Source organism: Thalassophryne amazonica, chromosome 18 (genome assembly GCF_902500255.1).
Source record: "Thalassophryne amazonica chromosome 18, fThaAma1.1, whole genome shotgun sequence".
Classification (NCBI taxonomy): domain Eukaryota; kingdom Metazoa; phylum Chordata; class Actinopteri; order Batrachoidiformes; family Batrachoididae; genus Thalassophryne; species Thalassophryne amazonica.
The window spans coordinates 48399080-48418426 of NC_047120.1; the positions used below are offsets into that span (position 1 = coordinate 48399080).

The 19347-nt window shown below is 40.8% G+C and overlaps 1 protein-coding gene and 1 long non-coding RNA gene across 2 annotated transcripts in view; both read left to right on the plus strand.

Moving 5' to 3' along the window:
* Positions 1 to 19347, plus strand: part of nrg3b (neuregulin 3b) — a 613393-nt gene that overhangs the window by 341734 nt on the left and 252312 nt on the right.
* On the plus strand, positions 5998 to 6933 carry LOC117530195. The gene is made up of 2 exons (XR_004566222.1): positions 5998 to 6034; positions 6836 to 6933. It is a non-coding gene; the product is annotated as an uncharacterized LOC117530195 (long non-coding RNA).

The window sequence follows — 19347 nt, forward strand, 5'->3', positions numbered from 1 at the left end:
CTCCGATTACCGAGACCGTGCGGCGCTGCGGATTTTGCCGCAAGAAGTCTGTCCTTGTGGGCAACAGGTGTTACTGGCCTCTCTGCATCAAAACAGAGAAGAACGGAGAAGAACATCGCCCGCTGTTGATGTCGCCGCTGATCTGAGCATGCAGAGCTGTATCTCGCATTCATTGCAGCTTACTTTTGGATGTTGAAATCCGGATGTGTATAACAGTAACATTACTAACAGATAAAATCAATTTCAATACGGGATCGGACTGAAGGCTTTTTTTTTTTTTTTGATCGGACTGAAGGCGCAAGCATGTCGTCTTCTCCCCGACGTCATGGAAATGATCCGGATGTACAAACTGTTTTCACGGAGGGCTAAATTTTAGCTGCAAATTTGTCATTTTAAATGAAGATTTCTCCGCTGAATTACATATTTGGGCTTACAGATTTACTTTACTGCATTCATAAGGGTCTTATAAATACATATCAGCTATTTCTTTCTGAGATCTGACCACATTTATTTCAATGCAGGTCTACTTTAATGGTTTTCATAGCTAGCTGAAAGGCTAAGCCGTTAAGGATATCTTTGTCATTTAGCTGTTAGCTGATGAGCTGAACCGTGCCTTATTTCCTACGTAGAGGAAAACCGCAGGACGCTTCATAATCATCCAAAAAGAAAGGTTAAAGATGTGAAAAAGTAGATGGAGGAAGCGTGAGGAAGATCAAACCTCTATCTTCAATTTGGTGTGACAAAACTTTAAATGGTGATCACAGCAGTCTGCTAAATCAGCCCTCTTCTCTGGTATTAACCTTGGCATGAATGTTGTCTGAGATGACCTCGTCTGTATGAGGTGCATTTTAATGACGGATGTAAAGAAAAGGGCTCTTGTAGAATCCATCTTTGATGTTACTGAAAGGCAGCTGAGCCTTTTTTCAATTTTTTCTTCTTTCTTTATTTCTGCCTCTGCCAAGGACGGTCTGCTTTCACTCGCATCTGTTTGTTGGTTTGTATCACTGGTGGTTGCCATGTTACCTTATCGGGATTTAAAAGGAAAATTAATATTTTAGTGAGACTTGTTGAAAAAGTTTGTTCCATCTCAGAATAGTAACCGCTGAAATTTAGACTCATTCTGCAAGAGCATAGTGTTGGGTTGCTAGCTAGTGGCAAAAGCATTTGCTTTACATGTCATGATATTTAGAGACGATCCAGATAAAATTAGAGCATGGGGTTTTGTGGTATAGGAGTTGGACTACCAACATATAGACTGGGGTTTGATTCCAAGTCAGATATTAGATTTTACACAGAGAAATATCCCAACGTCAGTGAGGACACTAAAAATGTCCATACACTATTGTGGTGTTGTTCATTCAGCTGCTCCCAGTTTTGTTCGGGGTCGCCACAGCGGATACAGCCAAATCCGCATTGGTAATTGGCACACGTTTTACACCGGATGCCCTTCCTGACGCAACTACAGTCAAAACAAAAATGTTACAATGTATTTTTTTTTCTGTCATTCTCCTATAACAGATTTGTCCTACAGGGCCACTTGATGGCTTCAATTTTAATTTGAAACATTTGCACCACAGATAGATATGAGAGCCTGGAAGACCCCACTGATTTTTGACCTCCAAAATCCACCTCCACCTCAGTGGAGTCTTCCATGCCCTGTTATCTACACTGAATAAAGAGCATGTTTGAACCAACTTAAAAAAGTGTTACAATTTGTAAAAACCTGAATGAATTAAGTTGTTTGAACTTAAGATTGAAAGTTAAATCAACTCTAACTTACAAACTTAAGTTCAAAGAACTTAATTCATTCAGGTTTTTTACAATTGTAACACTTTTTTAAGTTGGTTTCAAACATTCTCTTTTTTCAGTGTATCTGTTGTGCAAATTTGGTGAAAATCCATTAATTGATTTTGATGTAATCCTTCAAAGCGTATATAAAGTGAAGTCTTGATCCAGAATCTGGATCCGGATCAGGATCACCTCCAAAATTTAATGGAGTCTTCCATGCCCTAATATCTGCCCATGGTGAAAATGTGGCGAGAATCCATGGGGTAGTTTAGACATAATCCTTCAAAGCCTATATAAAGTGAAACTTGATCCAGAATTCAGATCACTTCCAAAATTTAATGGAGTCTTCCATAGACTAATATGTATCTTGTTTTGTAAAAATCTGTGTAGTTCTAGTAGTTCTAATGTAATCCTGTTAAAAGTAATCCTTCAAAGATTATATAAAGTGAAACTTGATCCAGAACCCAGATCTGGATCACCTCCAAAAGTTAATGGAGTCTTCCACGGTATAATATCTATCTATGGTGAATATTTTGTCAATCAGTGAAGTAGTTTTGACAAAATCTTGCTGACAGACAGTCAGATTAATCAGAGAAGGGCTGGTATTTTGGGCCTCATGTTGTGTGTTGGGGGGTGTGGCTGGATGTTTTGGTGTTCTTTTCTTTTCTTTGCTCTTCAGGTGGCATGGAAACTGATTTGTCTGTGGAGAAGGTGCTGGCTGAAGAGTCCTCACCCTCATCAACATCATGTGTAGCACCTGTGACTGGTGCTCACATGCAACCTTAAAGACTTTCAGCTGAAGCAGATAATTGGATGGCGTTCTGCATTTAAGTCATGTGTGATTCAAGCAGAACTGCCGGGAACTCGACCTTGTGATGTCCGTTTGTGAGACGCTGAGGACCGCGCCTGGGTTTGACACATCGAGCCCGTGAAGCAAGGAAGGGTGAGGACACTTGCTGTCAGCACACATTAAAGGTGATTAAGTGTTCGACTAATTGTTGATAGTAACTTGGTGTTTTGTTATGCAGTATACTGGAATTGTGATGAGAATTGTGCAGTTTGCTTCTCACTGCTGTGGCGTGCGGATAAGTGATCCTCCACTTGTTGTGAGAAGCTGCTCATTTGCATAAAGTTAAAAAATACAGACCTGAATGTGTTGCTGATAGCTGTGTCTTTTGAAAGATATTGTTGTAACTGCTGGACTTACCTCACCTCTTCTTTGCTTCACAGAGAGTCAGTTTGTCGTGTCCACCTGGGGGGTGTTTGTCTGGTGGTAGTGGGTCCAGGAACGCCGGGCTTCTATCCTTTTGGGTGCTTAAGAGCGTGCCAACAGTTCACTCCACCAGAAGGACGTTCTTTTAGTTTTGTACACATTATTATGCACAGGTGAAAAATAAATTGTTTCTGTTGTTGGAACCGCTTTCTGGTTATTTTAGCGCTGGGTTCTGTCAGACGCCGGTCCGCTCCTCAAACCGCGTCGACACATAACACCTCACCTGACCCGATTGTCCCTAGAAAAAAAGTATATCTCAGTCAGCTGCCTCTAAACACAGACAAGAGGGCTGTGAGATCAACTCATATTCCAAATATCTTGTGTTATGTGACAGTTTGGTGCCAAATAACTGTCCTGTGCAGGCCTATTTTTACACCTTAACCTGGATTTGACCCAGAAAAAAAACAGGTCAAGGTTGGCCCCATCTGAACTCAGAAGAGGTTATGAGATAAACTTGTATTCCAAATATTTGGAAGTGTGACCATTTGGTGTCGAGTAGCCACAGATGGAAACACGCATAACTGTGCGCATGGACAGTCTTGTTGTGCAGCTTCTGCACCACAGGCGCCAAAATGGGGCATATGTGTATAATGTATCCAGGTGTCACTCCCTGACAATGATGTTCTAGCAACAGATGCTGGTGCCTTTGGGTTTCAGCCTCCTTGTTAAAGTGTCCACCTTCTTTGCCTGGGGTCGTGAGTTCAAGTCCAGCGCTGGACAGTGCACACTGTTGTTTGTCAGGAGTGTTGTGTTTATTATACTAGGCCAAGGGATACATTATCGCGGGCATCTTCATTAGCCTGCGAAAACTCCTCTTTGTCTTTAGTTCACTGACCTCATTACACATGTGGTCATCTGCAAACATTTGACAGGTGATCAACCTCACCCCACGCCTTATTTTGCAAGAAAACAAATTAATCAACATATAAAATTCCCTTGGCGGTCAGATATTTGTGCTACTGGTTCAGTTCCTTTTCCCACACTAAGCGAACTGCACCACGGACCACTTGGAACCCAGCTGAGTCCCACCTTTTCAGGTGGACCCTGGTCCACACTATAGTACGTATGCATGTTCTCACGTCCCCAAACTAACCAAAATATCTGAATAAATAAACAAATCACTGTCTGATTGAAATGCACTGATGGGTATCATACCAGCATATATACACAATTTTTTTAATACATACACATCAAGCAATGAGTAGTGTTCACTAAACTATTTACAAACCAGAATTTTCACCAATCTGTGGTAAACGAATCAAGGCTAGCTGTAGCACTGATCTTAGCTACTCTTCAGTATAGGCTTCCGGACCTGCCGCTAAAAAATACAACCCAGAATATAAACACAGCATTGAGACTAATGTGGGACAGTGTACTCACATGTATCTTTTGTTTACATTTTGAAATGTTACCACCTAAAAGTAAACCAAAGTTTGTGTACACAAATCCGTTTGTGTACACATTTCTGTCAAAATGTTTTTCCATGTTCCGTTTATTTCGTCATATAAAACCGCAGGTTTCTACTCAGACAATGGAATAACAGCACCGCACTGCTGAGTGACGTCATCTTGCGATGTTTCAGTGCGAGACTTGCTGGGAATCTGACCGCGCACAAACCCATTTTTGTGGGGAAATTTCACATAAACAACTTCAGCTCTTTATTTTATCCTTTTTACATCCAGATGACACAGACCCATGTCAAACACAAGTTTTACATTAAGCCTGATGATCAGAGGACGATCTCTACATTTAATTTTTTTTTTTTTTGTCATGGCGGTGTCCACAGTGTGTGGGGCACTGCGATCAACAGTCTGTCTGGGGAAGGGGGCACACCGGCGCACAGCCGACTCAGCCGACGCTGTCTGTTGCGCGATCGATCAGATTGGAGGCTAAAACAATGCTGCAGCCACTGCGAGAGGGAACAGGGAGGCTTTTATGAAGAAAACAGCAGAACATAAATTGAAATTCTTGAGGTACAGAGACATACTTTCATTCTTTCAGATTTTGGTGCTGGACAGCGGTATGCATTTTTTTCCATTCTTCTATGTTTTAAAGGACATGTTGCACTGAAATCATAACATTTCCAAGTGTTTCCGACAGTGTTTCTTTGAGCACGGTGGATTATTGGTTAGCACTGTTGCCTCACAGCAAGAAGGTCATTGGTTCGATTACCACCTGTGGCCTTTCTGTGTTTAATCAGCATGCACTGATTAGTACTGCATTTGTGCGGCTCAGTCATGAATAATTTTATGTTGTGTTGGTAACCGGGTCATTAAATAATGTGCAACATGTCCTTGTTTTTGGTCTTGTTTGTGGCTCAATTTTGTTAGAAGTAAAGATCATTTTTGGGGTTATGTTTCCTTTCCAGTATTTATTCCATACAAGTACTTTTTAGTTTGTGTAAATTGGTTTCAGTATCAAATTTAGTTAATTTTTACATTGCAAGTTTGTTGCAAGCACTTAGACTTTTTCGGGGGTGGAAAGCTGGACATTTTGTTTTACAATTTATTAATTAATTAATTTAGTTTTTTTGGACAATATAGAGGAGTGTCGAGACTTAATCACAAGAACAAGGTGAGAATTTCACAATGTTAATTTTACAACGCTAAGTTAATCACGCACCATTTTAAAATATTTCAAAAAGTAATCCACAGCACATCATAGCGACTCAGTTTGCCTGTTTGATACTCAACTGTGAATAAAAAATGACTTTGCTTAGTGAAAAAATGGACTTGATTTAACATTAAAATGATTATTTCATCATTATTATTTTGAAGTTACATTGTTGTTTTGTTTTTTTGCAAATTATGTGATTTAACTATTGCATCAATTTTAAATGACTTACAAGTGGAAAAGACTTCATTGGCAATAGTTATCATGTCTTCAAGTGCATTATGTACTAAAAGCAGAAATGATGAAATTGTTGATTTGTTTTGTAAGGCACACTTAGAATTTGATAAATGTAAAATGAAAGTAATGAAAGTGTTGTGAAAGTGTCGTGACACGGACCCACAACAGGGGGCGGTAATGAACGGACAATGGATAAGCCAAAAGTAACAATTTAATGTTGTGAATCGCACAACGACGTACAGACAGTAACAATATGGTGGACTGTCAATCATACACCAGGTGACGTGTGGGCAGGCTCGACGATAGAAGACGCCTGGCGAGAGAAGAGCCGGATCCCCACACAGCTTCCACCACCAACGGAGCTGAAGAACACCGGAGCCGCCAAGCCCTGCGCCCCAGGTGGCCGCTGTCTTCAGCAGTCAGACCCGGTACTGCTGGCAGAAAACAGAGACAGTCCTGATGAGTGTGAGTTCACACACTCAGTAATCCCACAGTCAGTGTTTAGTTAGGAGGGAGCACCTCCACCTCCAATCACACACTCGCGCAGCTCCTGTTTCACCATCTGGTTTGGGGTGTGAGGCGAAGCCGTCGCAGATCACACCAAACGCCAATCCCACAGATAAGGACACACCACAGGAAAACGGCTGCAAAGAAGTACAGATTATTACTCAATGTTTTGAGTCAGCAGAGAAAGTTACCTGAATGGTAGCTGATTTCTCGGCGAGGAGGTGGAGTTGCAGTCCGGCCTTTATGGTGATGGTGATGAGATGAATGAGTGACAGCTGGTGCTGAGGATGAGTGACAGCTGTCACTCCCAGTGGCTCCGGCGCCCTCTTGTGCTTGAAGCCCGCACTCCAAGCAGGGCGCCATCTGGTGGTGGTGGGCCAGCAGTACCTCCTCTTCAGCGGCCCACACAACAGAAAGCAGAATTAAAGTCAGTTAATGCAGACAGCCAGTCCATTTGTGGAAACATATTACAGACAATATATACAAGACAGTAAATAAATTGTAATGAAATCAAGCCATATTTTGTTCCATTGTTTACGTGTTTAATAAAACTGACCAAAGTGCTCTCAGAATGCATCAAATTGCACCATTTAAAAAAAAAAAGAAATCCTGGTTTGGGGGGGTGGTCATGCCCACGGGCCCCCCTACGGGACCTCGCGCTTGCAGTGCTAGCTTAATGGGAATGTCTCACAGGACAAGCAAAAGTTAAGATATGGACGTCCATGACATATGTCACAGAAGTCTAAAATGAGCTGGTTCAGGGCTAAATTTTGCCTTTAATAGGAGAGTCAGTCCCTGCACAGCCACAGAGTTGGGGGGCATGGACAACGATCGTCTTGAAACACCAACTTTTTTTTTTTTACAATAAAGTTAAAATAAAAACAGTATAACCCCTTTTAACACCCCCCCCCCCCCCCCCCCCCCCCCCCCCCCCCCCCCCCACACACACACACACACACACACACACCACCACCCATTCCCAAGGTTAGCCTGAAAGTACAACTTCTTCAACAGATGCCAGCAGTTATTAGCGCCCTACAAACTAAAGTTGGGGCACCGTTCTGTTCTGTGTCCTTTTAATCCCACAGGTGAGGACATTTTTAACACAACCAGAAGCAGTACTGACACCGTGATCTATCTCTGGCTGGGTCCCATTCAGTAAATCTTTGTAATCGTTTCTGGATATCCACTATATATACGCACCGCTACACCAGCCATTTTATATCATTCATAAAACTCATTCTGCCACCGTTTAACATGGCAGGATTTGCATATGTCAGTCGCGCCTATGCATCCGTCAGATAACCATTGGCGACCTGTTGACTTTAACTTCAATATTCCCTTCTTTTTTTAAATCTCTGTTATTTTGTTCGCCATCTTCTGGGACAAATGTTAGGCATTCTTTGTTTTGCTGTTTGATTCTTTGTTTTTCTTTACTTCACTTCTTTCCCTTTTCCTGCTGGGCAGGTAGCGTGCAGTCTGCTTGTGTGAGCTTGTTTGTTGAAAATGACTGCCCACTTTTTTTTGTTCTTCTTTGTTTTTGTTGTTTTTTTTTGGTAGGATTCAACCACGAGCACACAAACTAATGAGCTGAACTCAGCTACTGAGGCTAGCGCTTCTGTTGTTCTGCTCTGCACAGTGCAGGCTAGCATGCTAACTCCACTTTCTCCGAGAGAGGTTATGTATGTGTGGTGGGAACGCCAGATACTGTACACAATAAGCTATATTACTTATGAAAATTGTCATCCTCAGCTTTCAGCCTCTGCTGCGGTTCTGAAAACTAAAGGTTTAGTGACTGCTGCCTCCTTTGACATCATTCCCTCCTCCAGGCCTTCAACCCAGCAAGAGCACAATATATGCTTGGATGTTTGCCTGTGTAAGACAAGTTGTGATGTCAAAACAGTCTTTAAGCACTTGGATTATTGCATGAGAACACAGTTTTGAACTTGGGAATCAATTTATTTTGTTATGAAACATTTCCCTCGCTCTCTTCCTCCTCCTCCTCTTCCTCCCATCGTCAGATGTTCATGTTTGCCAATGCTAATCAGGCTCCCGAAATAAACATGCAAATGCAAGTTTAAGACCTACTTCCACTTGAGAGCTGTGGCTTCATATGTACTAAGTGCATTAAATGCACATGAATATTAAAACCGTGCAGTTCTCCACACAGTGATGGAGGTAGGTGAGTATAAATGGTAACTCTTTGCCAGTACACACAAAATCCTTATTTCTTCGATAGCTCAAAAATAGAAGAATAGTCATTGTTATGACATGCCATTCAGGAAATACTTGAGATTGTGGAATGAAACGTGAGAGTATGAAATGAAACGATATTGTTTAAGATTTTAAACTACCGAATGAAAACCTATGCTTCCCCGGTGTGTAGAACCAACCGTTTTTTAAAGTCGTTTATATATTCGGCAATTCGACTTTTAAATGCTCCGTAGGTCTGCCATGTTTTTATTTATTTATTTATTCTTGCTATTCATTTTAACTTCTTAAGTCTGATTTATTTGTTTTTTTTATTCATTTTATTGTTGTTATATATTATTTCATTTTATTTTTTTCTTAAATGGACTGCTCAAATGAAATTGCCACTTGTGGGATTAATAAAGTTGTTGATTGATTGATAGAGGGTAAGAAACATGATGATAATGCATGAAGTTTAATCATCTTGACAAATTTGAGAATATGGTATGGAATCTTTGAGAATATGGAGTGAAAGTATCAGAATATGAAACAAAATGGGAGAATGTTGTGTGAAGAATATCATAGTTTGAGAATGTGGAACAAAAACATAATAATATGGAATTAAGGTATGAGAATATTACATAAAACTTGAAACCATTAAATGTAACTTGCAAAAATAGCATGGAAGCCTTAGAATATATAATTAAATGTGACAAGATTTTATGAAACAACAGAATATTGAGAATGTGTAATAAAAATTGAATATGTAATTGAAGTCTGCTAATAATGAATAAAACTTGAAAGCGTGATATGAAAATTGTGAAAATGTCATGGAAGCTTGAAAATACACAGTGAAAAGTCTGAGAATGACATTTAACTTCAGAATTTTGTGTGAAGGTTGAAGATATTGCTTTAACCCTTCAGCATGTATGAATAACACACACACACACACACACATATATATATATATATATATATATATATATATATATATATATATATATATATATATATATATATAGTGAGGAAAATGAGTATTTGAACACCCTGTGGTTTTGCAAGTTCTCCCACTTAGGAGTCTTAGGAGGAGTCTGAAATTTTCATTTTAGGTGCATGTCCACTGTGAGAGACATAATCTAAAAAAAAAAATCCGGAAATCACAATGTATGATTTTTTAATGTTATAATGTTCCAATACTTATTTTCCTCACTATATATATATATATATAGATATAGATATAGATAGATAGATAGGTAGACATAGGTAGATACTCTGAAAAAAGAGAATAGTTGAACCAACTTAAATGAATTGTTTCAATTGGTAACATCTAAATGAATGAAGTTGTTTGAACTTAAGTTAGAGTTGATCTAACTTACTAACTTAAAGTGGATATGACACCTAAAAAATTAGGTAGATATAAATATCAAAAATATACATACAGTATAGTAAGTTGAAAGTGGTTTTAATCATTGTCACTGAGAAATAAAGTTTGTACAGCTTCTCAAAAGTATGTTTCTTGGAAAGTGCGCTGGCAGCGTTCCATCAGCGGTCACATGATGCCATGACATCATAGCGTGTAGAGTCCAGTCTTTGTTTGACAACAGGAACAGATAGACCTCAGCGTGGACAGTGATGAGATGTAGAACTTTTCTGCCTCCTCTTCAAGTGTGGATTGTTTCTCTGAGGAAATCGAGACTGACTCGGATCCTGAGGATGTCACAGCAGCGATTAGACCCTACAGATTCGGGCCGTATCTTTCGAACGAACATTCAAACCAGGAGCATTCTGACAGTGAAAATAATACAGACGGTGCTTATGGCGGAGCCAAAGCAGAGGCAAGAGACGTGCCAATTCTGAAGGATTTTGAAAGGCTGCAGAATACTGAATGGTAAGGGAGGCTTTGATTTTTGTTGCTGCTGTTTATAACACTATAATTCTAGCATTTTCGATTCTAGCGTCTGTTTACCACCTTTGTTATTTTTCCCGAGCCGTGATAGTGTAGCTACTATTTGCTTGACCACCGTCATTACCTTTGGGTTTTTGCCGTTTTTGAGTGCCAGGCATTGCATTCATCCGTGTTTAGTTCATCCGTGTCGTGGGGAGGGGGGCAGGGGTGTTAATGTTGTACTCTTTAATTGTGATCGTTACTGAGTTTTTAAAATGCTTATTGCAAAGCGTTCTTTTTCTTTTACGACATCATGCAAGTTTTATAAGTCCGCGGACACTGATCTGTGTGTTACAGATACAAATCAGTTACCTCGGATCCGCGGAGTTTCGAGGAGAATAAATGCCACTCAAAGCCTGGCTGTTGCGACAGTTGTCATAAAGCGGGACTGGTTGGTTGCTGCGGTGACACTGTGTGACTCCTGTGCGAAGCTTAGCTAAACGTAGCATGTGGACATCGCAGACTTTTAGAACTTTCAAGTTTTTAAAAGAAGAATTTTGCAGCATGTCTGTGTCATGGAGCGACATCAGACAGAGCGAAGATGACGAGAAAGACAGTTTGAAAAATTCTGATAAGGACAAGAATCCCTGGAATGGTTGCTGGCTTCATGAACACACCTGAAAGATGAACGGGAAAAGCGAACTGGTAAGAATTTTTTTTCTCTCTGGAAAATAAACATTGTGCTGTTCAAACAGAATTTCAGAAAAGATTATGTGCCTTTTTTTCTTTCATTAATCTAGACTTTCTTTCATTGAAAAAAAAGACATTGTGGCTTTGAATGAATTTAGGCTACATGAATTTACACAACAATGTCAATTAGTTTTTATTAATGTAGACATATTTCATGGGAAAAAAGACATTGTGGCTTTGAGTGGATTTACAGGAATTTAGACAAGAATGTGTGGCTTTTTACTATAAGGTATGTTATTGATATTTTACCCTTATTTTTAAAATATTCTACAAGCTTTAGCTGTGGTTTTTGACATGGTTTAACAGCCTTTTCAGTCTTCATGAATTTCATGTAGTTTAATTGTTCTGAGTTAATGCATAATTTGGTTTACAATTAAAAGGAAAATCATTCCAGGTCCTACTTCCACGTCGTATTCTGTTATTTCACCATGATCATTGACAGTTCAAATGAAAGGTTGAATCTAGGATCATTTAAATACGCACTAATTTTGGGATTTGTTCTTCCAGGAGATGTTGAAAATGTATCAGTAGATGAAAATTTAATTTGTTTTCTGGGGCCCCACAAGGCCCTAGACCCCCCCCCCCCCCCCCCCCCCGAGGAGCCCCTGACCCCCTGCGGATTTTCCTCAGATTTCACAATTTTTATTTCACAGCCCTGATAATATAATCACAAAATTCAGAGAATCTGGAGAACTTTCTACACGTAAGCGGCAATGCCGAAAACCAACATTGAATGCCCGTGACCTTCCATCCCTCAGGCGGCACTACATTAAAAACCGACATCATTGTGTAAAGGATCTTACCGCGTGGGCTCAGGAACACTTCAGAAAACCACTGTCAGTTAACACAGTTCGTTGCTACATCTACAAGTGCAAGTTAAAACTCGACTATACAAAATGAAAGCCATACATCAACAACATCCAGAAACGATGCCGCCTTCACTGGGCCCAAGCTCCTTTGAAATGGACAGAGGCAAACTGGAAAAGTGTGCTGTGGTCTGATGAGTCCACATTTCACATTGTTTTTGGAAATCATGGACGTCGTGTCCTCTGGACAAAAGAAGAAAAAGACCATCCAGATTGTTACCAGCGTGAAGTTCAAAAGCCAGCATCTGTGATGGTATGGGGGTGTGTTGGTGCCCATGGCATGGGCAATTTACACATCTGTGATGGCACCATCAATACTGAATGGTACATTCAGGTTTTGGAGCAACACATGTTGCCATCCAAGCAATGTTTTTTCAGGGACGTCCCTGCTTATTTGAGCAAGACAATGCCAAGCCACATTCTGCAAATGTTACAACAGCATGGCTTCATAGTAAAAGAGTGCGGGTACTAGACTGGCCTGCCTGCAGTCCATACCTGTCGCCCATTGAAAATGTGTGGCTCATTATGAAGCACAAAATACGACAACGGACACCTGAGACTGTTGAACAACTGAAGTCGTTCATCAAGCAAGAATAGAAAAGAATTCCACCTACAAAGCTTCAACAATTGGTGTCCTCAGTTCCCAAACGCTTATTCGAGTGTTGTTAGAAGGAAAGGTGATGTAACACAGTGATAAACATACCACCGTCCCTTCTTGCTCTAAAGAGCAAAAAGGCAGCAGGCCTAGACAAGATCAGCCCGAGGCTCCTCAGATCCTGTGATGAGCTGTGTGGGGTCATGGAGCAGGTCTTCAACCTGAGCCTGAAGCTGAGCACGGTGCCACACCTCTGGAAAACGTCGTGTGGTCCCAGTGCCCAAAACACCGCACGCCAATGACCTCAACAGCTTCAGGCCAGTGGCACTTACATCCCACCTGATGAAGACCCTAGAGAGCCTCGTCCTGTGTCACCTCTGCTCCATGGTGAGCTCTGCTATGGACCCACAGCAGTTTGCTTACCGGCCTGGCATCGGAATGGAGGATGCCATCATCTCCCTGCTGCACCGCTCACTGTCCCACCTGGAGAGGCCCAGCAGCGCTGTGAGGATTCTTTTCTTTGACTTCTCCAGCGCTTTCAACACCATCCAGCCGTGGCTCCTGAGGGACAAGCTGGTGATTGCAGGAGTGGACAAGGATCTGGCTGAGTGGGTCCTGGACTACCTCACAAACCGGCCCCAGTTTGTGAGGACCAAGAACTGCGTGTCTGACACTGCAGGTCAGGACCTGCAGTGTGGGGGGCCCCCCAGGGGACGGTCCTCGCACCCTTCCTCTTCACTCTTTACACTGCAGACTTTAGACACAACACGGACAGCTGTGTCCTGCAAAAGTTCTCCGATGACTCCGCCCTCATTGGACTTATTATGGACGACGATGACGCGGAGTACAGAGGACTAACGCAGGATTTTGTGGACTGGTGTCAGAGGAACCACCTCCTCATCAACGCGGGGAAGACCAAGAAGATGGTGGTGGACGCCGCTCTACACTCCCTCCAATGGGTGTTCATCTGAACAACAAACTGGACTGGACTCATAACACGGACGCACTTTACAGGAAGGGTCAGAGCCACCTCTACCTCCTGAGGAGGCTGAGGTCTTTTGGAGTGAGGGGGCCACTCCTGAGGACCTTCTATGACTGTGGTGGCATCTGCCATCCTGTACGGTGTGGTCTGCTGGAGCAGCAGCATCACAGAGAGGGACAGGAAAAGACTGGATAAGATCATCAGGAAATCCTGCTCTGTCCTGGGCTGTCCTCTGGACTCTGTGCAGGAGGTGGGGGACAGGAGGGTCCTGGCTAAACTTAAATCTATGCTGGACCACGAATGTCACCCCCTGCTGGACGTTCTGTCTGCTTGGAGAGCAGTTTCAGTGACAGACTCATCCACCCTCGCTGTGTGAGGGAGAGATTCCGCAGATCGTTTCTCCCGGCTGCTGTTGGACTGTACAGTGATCAATGCTAGTACTGTGGTAACCATAGCAACCAGGACAATAATCATGTCACTACCTGCTGTATTTATTAGTGCAGTAATTTAACTTATGGTGCACTCAAGTCACTTTACATATATTACACTACATATTACATATATATATTACTTATATTTAGACCTGCCCATATTGTAAATATCAGAGTAACTTGTCGTACATTTCACGCTGAAGTCATTTTACCTGATCACTCTCACACCCCGACGGTGTATATCATCCCGGCAGTGCAGCATTGAACTGAATAATGGTAGCCTCAGCTTTACCTGGCACTGAGTGCTTTTTTTGGTTCTTGTTTTTGAGAGATGCTTGTTGTTTTGTTGCATGCCCTTCTATTCCTACTGTTCTGTGCTGCGATGTGACACTGAAATTTCCCCATTGTGGGATGAATAAAGGCTTTTCTTATCTTATCTTATCTTTTGTGAAACTTGTTGCAGGCATCCATTTCAAAATGAGCAAATATTTGCAGAAAAACAGTTTGAACACTAAATATCTTGCCTTTGTGGTTTATTCAATTGAATATAGGTTGAAGGGGATTTGCAAATCGTATTCTGTTTTTATTTACATTTTACACAACGTCCCAACTTCATTGGAATTGGGGTTGTACAAGTGATGCTCCTCTTCTGAGTAGTAATTGTTCATTTGAAATCATTTTAATGATACTAAAAGATCCTCAGAAGAGGTCTGGTACTAAAGACATTCAACCATCGCCTAAATATATATATATATATATATATATATATATATATATATATATATGAGGTCTGTCAATAAAATAACAGTCCTTTTTATTTTTTTCAAAAAGTATATGGATTTCATTCATATGTTTTTACATCAGACATGCGTGAACCCTCGTGCGCATGCGTGAGTTTTTCCACGCCTGTCGGTGACGTCATTCGCCTGTGAGCACGCCTTGGGAAGGAGTGGTCCCACCCCCTCGTCGTATTTTTATTGTTTGGAAATGGCGGAATGAAAAGGACTTTTTTTCCATCAGAATTTTTTCAGAAGCTGTTAGAGAGTGGCACCTGGAAACCATTCGAAAAATTTATCTGGCTTTCGGTGAAAATTTTACGGGCTTCACAGAGAATAAGGTCTGTTACTACAGCTTTAAGGACCCCTTTAAGGACGCTCGGCGCGTCGTCGCAGCTCGGAGCGCACAAGCCACCGGACCATTTCTAAACGGATGGCTCTGTGGATACGAGACTGTCGTGTGCTCTTTCTCTGGTTATCATAAGAGCTGGACATCAGCCATTTTCCGGCAGATTTCACTTTTAACAAGAGATTTTGTCATGGAAAGCCGAGCGGAGGCTTCGTGCGTAACGACCGATTCGCTTTGGAAGCGAGACAAAGGAACACCTCCGTTTCGGCGTGTCAGAGTTCAAGTTTGGACATGTCCAGCTATCCACAATTTGACTGATACTTACTGGACTGGTAAGCGTTGAAAGCCGAGTTAGATATGGACGGTGGCTTGTGCCTCGTCGTCCTTAAAGGGGTCCTTAAAGCTGTAGTAACAGACCTTATTCTCTGGGAAGCCCGTAAAATTTTCACCGAAAGCCAGATAAATTTTTCGAATGGTTTCCAGGTACCAGTCTCTTAACAGCTTCTGAAAAAATTCTGATGGAAAAAAAGTCCTTTTCATTCCGCCATTTCCAGACAATGAAAATCCGACGAGGGGGCGGGACCACTCCTTCCCAAGGTGTGCTCACAGGCGAATGACGTCACCGACAGGCGTGGAAAAACTCACGCATGCGCACGAGGGTTCAAGCATGTCTGACGTAAAAACATATGAATGAAATCCATATAGTTTTTGAAAAAAATAAAAAGGACCGTTACTTTATTGACAGACCTCCTATATATATATATATATATATATATATATATATATATATAAAATAGATAGATAGATATGAGTTTGTGTGTCCCTCCCTAAGATAAGCGAATTTCTCTACAAATTCGACACTTTCATGACATACATATGTCTCTCCACGAAATAATTGAAAACCTGAACCCTTGTCTTTGTCCAAAACGGGAGCAAACACTCCAATTCCTCATGCAGCTTCTCAAGTTCTGCAGTCAATCTATCCATTAATTCTGCAAAGGTTACAGCATTGTTTGCAAAGTCAAGGTTAGTGTACCTTTCCCTCACCAACAAGGGCAGCTAAGCTGCTGCACTCCACATCCCCACCCAACACCCAGTCCTTGCATGAATGAAATAATAGTAGGAGCCAGAACACATCCCTGATCAACACCAGAATGCACTGGGAAGAAGTCAGAGATTCCTGTGAATTTTCAAGATGTCCCGCCGATTATTCCATTGAATCTCAGCTACAGGACATACATAAATGACAACTTTATATGGAGAAGTCTACCCTGGATGGTTTGTCAAACGTGTAATAGATGTGGTGTTTGCCAAATATAGACTTGGTGCATATTTGTAATGATTTGCTTTGGAAACGTTTTGGAAATGTACCATAGTAGTGCTGGTAATCTGGTGGTGGCTGTCAGCTCAGTCGACACGGCACTTATGAAGGAGACAGCTGAGGGAACGTAGACTCCTCTTTAATAAAGCCAATGGCTATTAATTTTTTTTTTAATGGTCAGGATCAGGCCTGATAACAGTTTTTACAATGGAGCCATGATGACCCTCTTATGAATTTGGCTTGTCCAGCTTGGCTTTTCGGAAGGTAGAAATATGTCAGTACCTTGGGTAAGCTAGGCTTTTATTTTGAAATGCAACTCCACTTATGTTGATTTTGACAATTATACAGGGTGAACACAAAAACACTCCTTGGTTTCAAATATTTCTAATATCAAAATGAATAATTTTACAATCTTGAAGAAGAAGAATCTGCAAAAGAGAAAAAAAACTTGATGAGTTTCTGCAACTGTTGATACCAAAATTGTAAAATTATTCATGTCACTTTTGATATTATAAATATTTGAAACCAAGGAGTGTTTTTGTGTTCTCCCTGTATAACCAAACTAGCATCGATCTTCATCTATTTAAAAAAAAAAAATGAAACATGCAAAAGAAAAAAAAGATCTTGTTACATTTTTAAAGCTTCCAGAGTTGTAACTTGATGTTACGAGTCAGACATTGATTAGTTTGTGTGTAAATCGCTGAGGAGTCACTTAAGGTTCCGCATTCAAAATAAACCTTCAGGTCCCTAATAGCATCTTGTGGGAATAACTGTGTTATAATTGATTATTCTGCATGGATGCCCTTCACTCCCAGCTCAGCCTGTATTGAGCCACGTTCTTTCTCCATTTTGCAGTGCAATTATTTCCATCTGATTATACTTAAAAAAAAAAAAATACTGTCTGTCTTCATGTTTTGACCTTGATGACAAGCTTCAGTGGAAATGCATATACGGGATAATGCCGTGATGGTGGCAACATTCACACACCATCGTGGTTGTCATACTTAAATTCAGGATGTGAATCCGTGAATGCAGTGGGTGGGCATGCATGATACTTCAAAGTGGTGAATCATCTGCACATTCCAGTTATGCTCAAATCAATGTAAAAGCTTCCTTTTATAAATATAAATGGGACAAATGTTCAGTCTTCAATGAAATGTGTGCCTCCCTTCACTGAGATGTTTCCTCATTTCTGTTGGCACTCCATAATAAAAACAAAAAAAAACCTGTGCCCTGCACTTAAAACATTACTTTGTTGTACAGATGATGTAAAGCTACTGCAAGTTTGGTTTATATTTGAAATTGCATGATTATATCAAAGACAGCAAAGAGAAACATGAAGACAAAAAAGGTTTGTCTTTATGGAACCATTGTTAGTGATAAAAATTATAAGACTGGAGTATTTCAGTGGACTCTTCAATGCCCTCATATCTATCTGAGGAGATTTGGTCACAATCCTTGAAGTAGTTTTAAAGTAATCCTTCAAAGCATACATAAAGGGAATCTTCATCCAGAATCCAGATCTGGATCTAAATCACCTCCAAAATTCAGTGGAGACTTCCATGGCCTCATATCTATCTATCTGTGGTGAAAATGAAAACCTGTGCAGTAGTTTTGAAGTAATCCTGCTAAAAAGACAGACAGACATACAAATAAATAAATGCTGAAGATTTTATTACATCCTTGGCGGACGTAATAAACTATCAAGTTGGCATTATCACAGGCCATGAGTCACATGATGTTAGTCTTAATATATATCTGGTTACGTTCCTACAGAGGATAACCATGGTTACCAGTTCAACACAATCTGTCTACCAAGCTGAAAGATGTGATTTCACCCTCTAGAATGAAGCAATATATTATATATTTCAAATATATATTTTTTAATCCAGCATTTTATGCTTCATATTATGCACAAACTGTGATTTGATTTTGAAATTCAACTAAAACTATCTCAAATTTGACAGTTATTTAGTGAAATTAGCATCAGTCTTTATTCATTAAAGGCCCTGTCACACCTTGACGATTTAGCCAGTGTATGCAAATCGTATTAAAAAATGCTGGCATAATATTTAATAAGTTAAGGTTTAGTTTTTTATAAATTAAGAGAACGTTGAAGGTCACTGATATAGTCCTAATACGCTGAGCTCCTTGTAAAATTTTGAGCATGCTGAAAATTTTCGAGTGCCAGCATGGCGCACATGCGGGACATAAGTTGTAGGTAAGTTATGTGATTAGTGGCACACGTTTCTTGTAATTTTCTCATAAGTCTAAATATGTCCATTAATGATGGCCACTGACTGGCTGAAAGCTGCGGTCCTTATGCGGACAGACTGTTTCATTCAAACACAAAGTAATCTGACCTGTTCATTTCAGTCCATTTCACCATCACAGACGGACATGAATCCTCATAAAGCTCCTGATTTTTGAAAATGACGTCTGAAAATCCTTTAATTCGTGGCTGGAAACGTAGCATTTTAAAGCAAGTCCCTCTGTAGTTTTTCCTGCTCCAGGTGCGTTTCTCATGCCGGTGTCGTGCTCTGATCACAGAGAAGCGCTGCGATGATTTAAACTTTTAAAGCGTCATCGCTGTGGTGTGATCATCAGACGACCTGATCGATCAATCAGGGTAATCACACCTGACTAATGCACTGTAACTCTTTAAAGCGTCGTCGCTGTCAGTGTGATCATCTGACGACCTGATTGATCAATCAGGTGTGGTCTGATTAATACGCTGTTTAAACATTTAATGCTCTGTCGCTGTCGGTGATCACCACACCGACA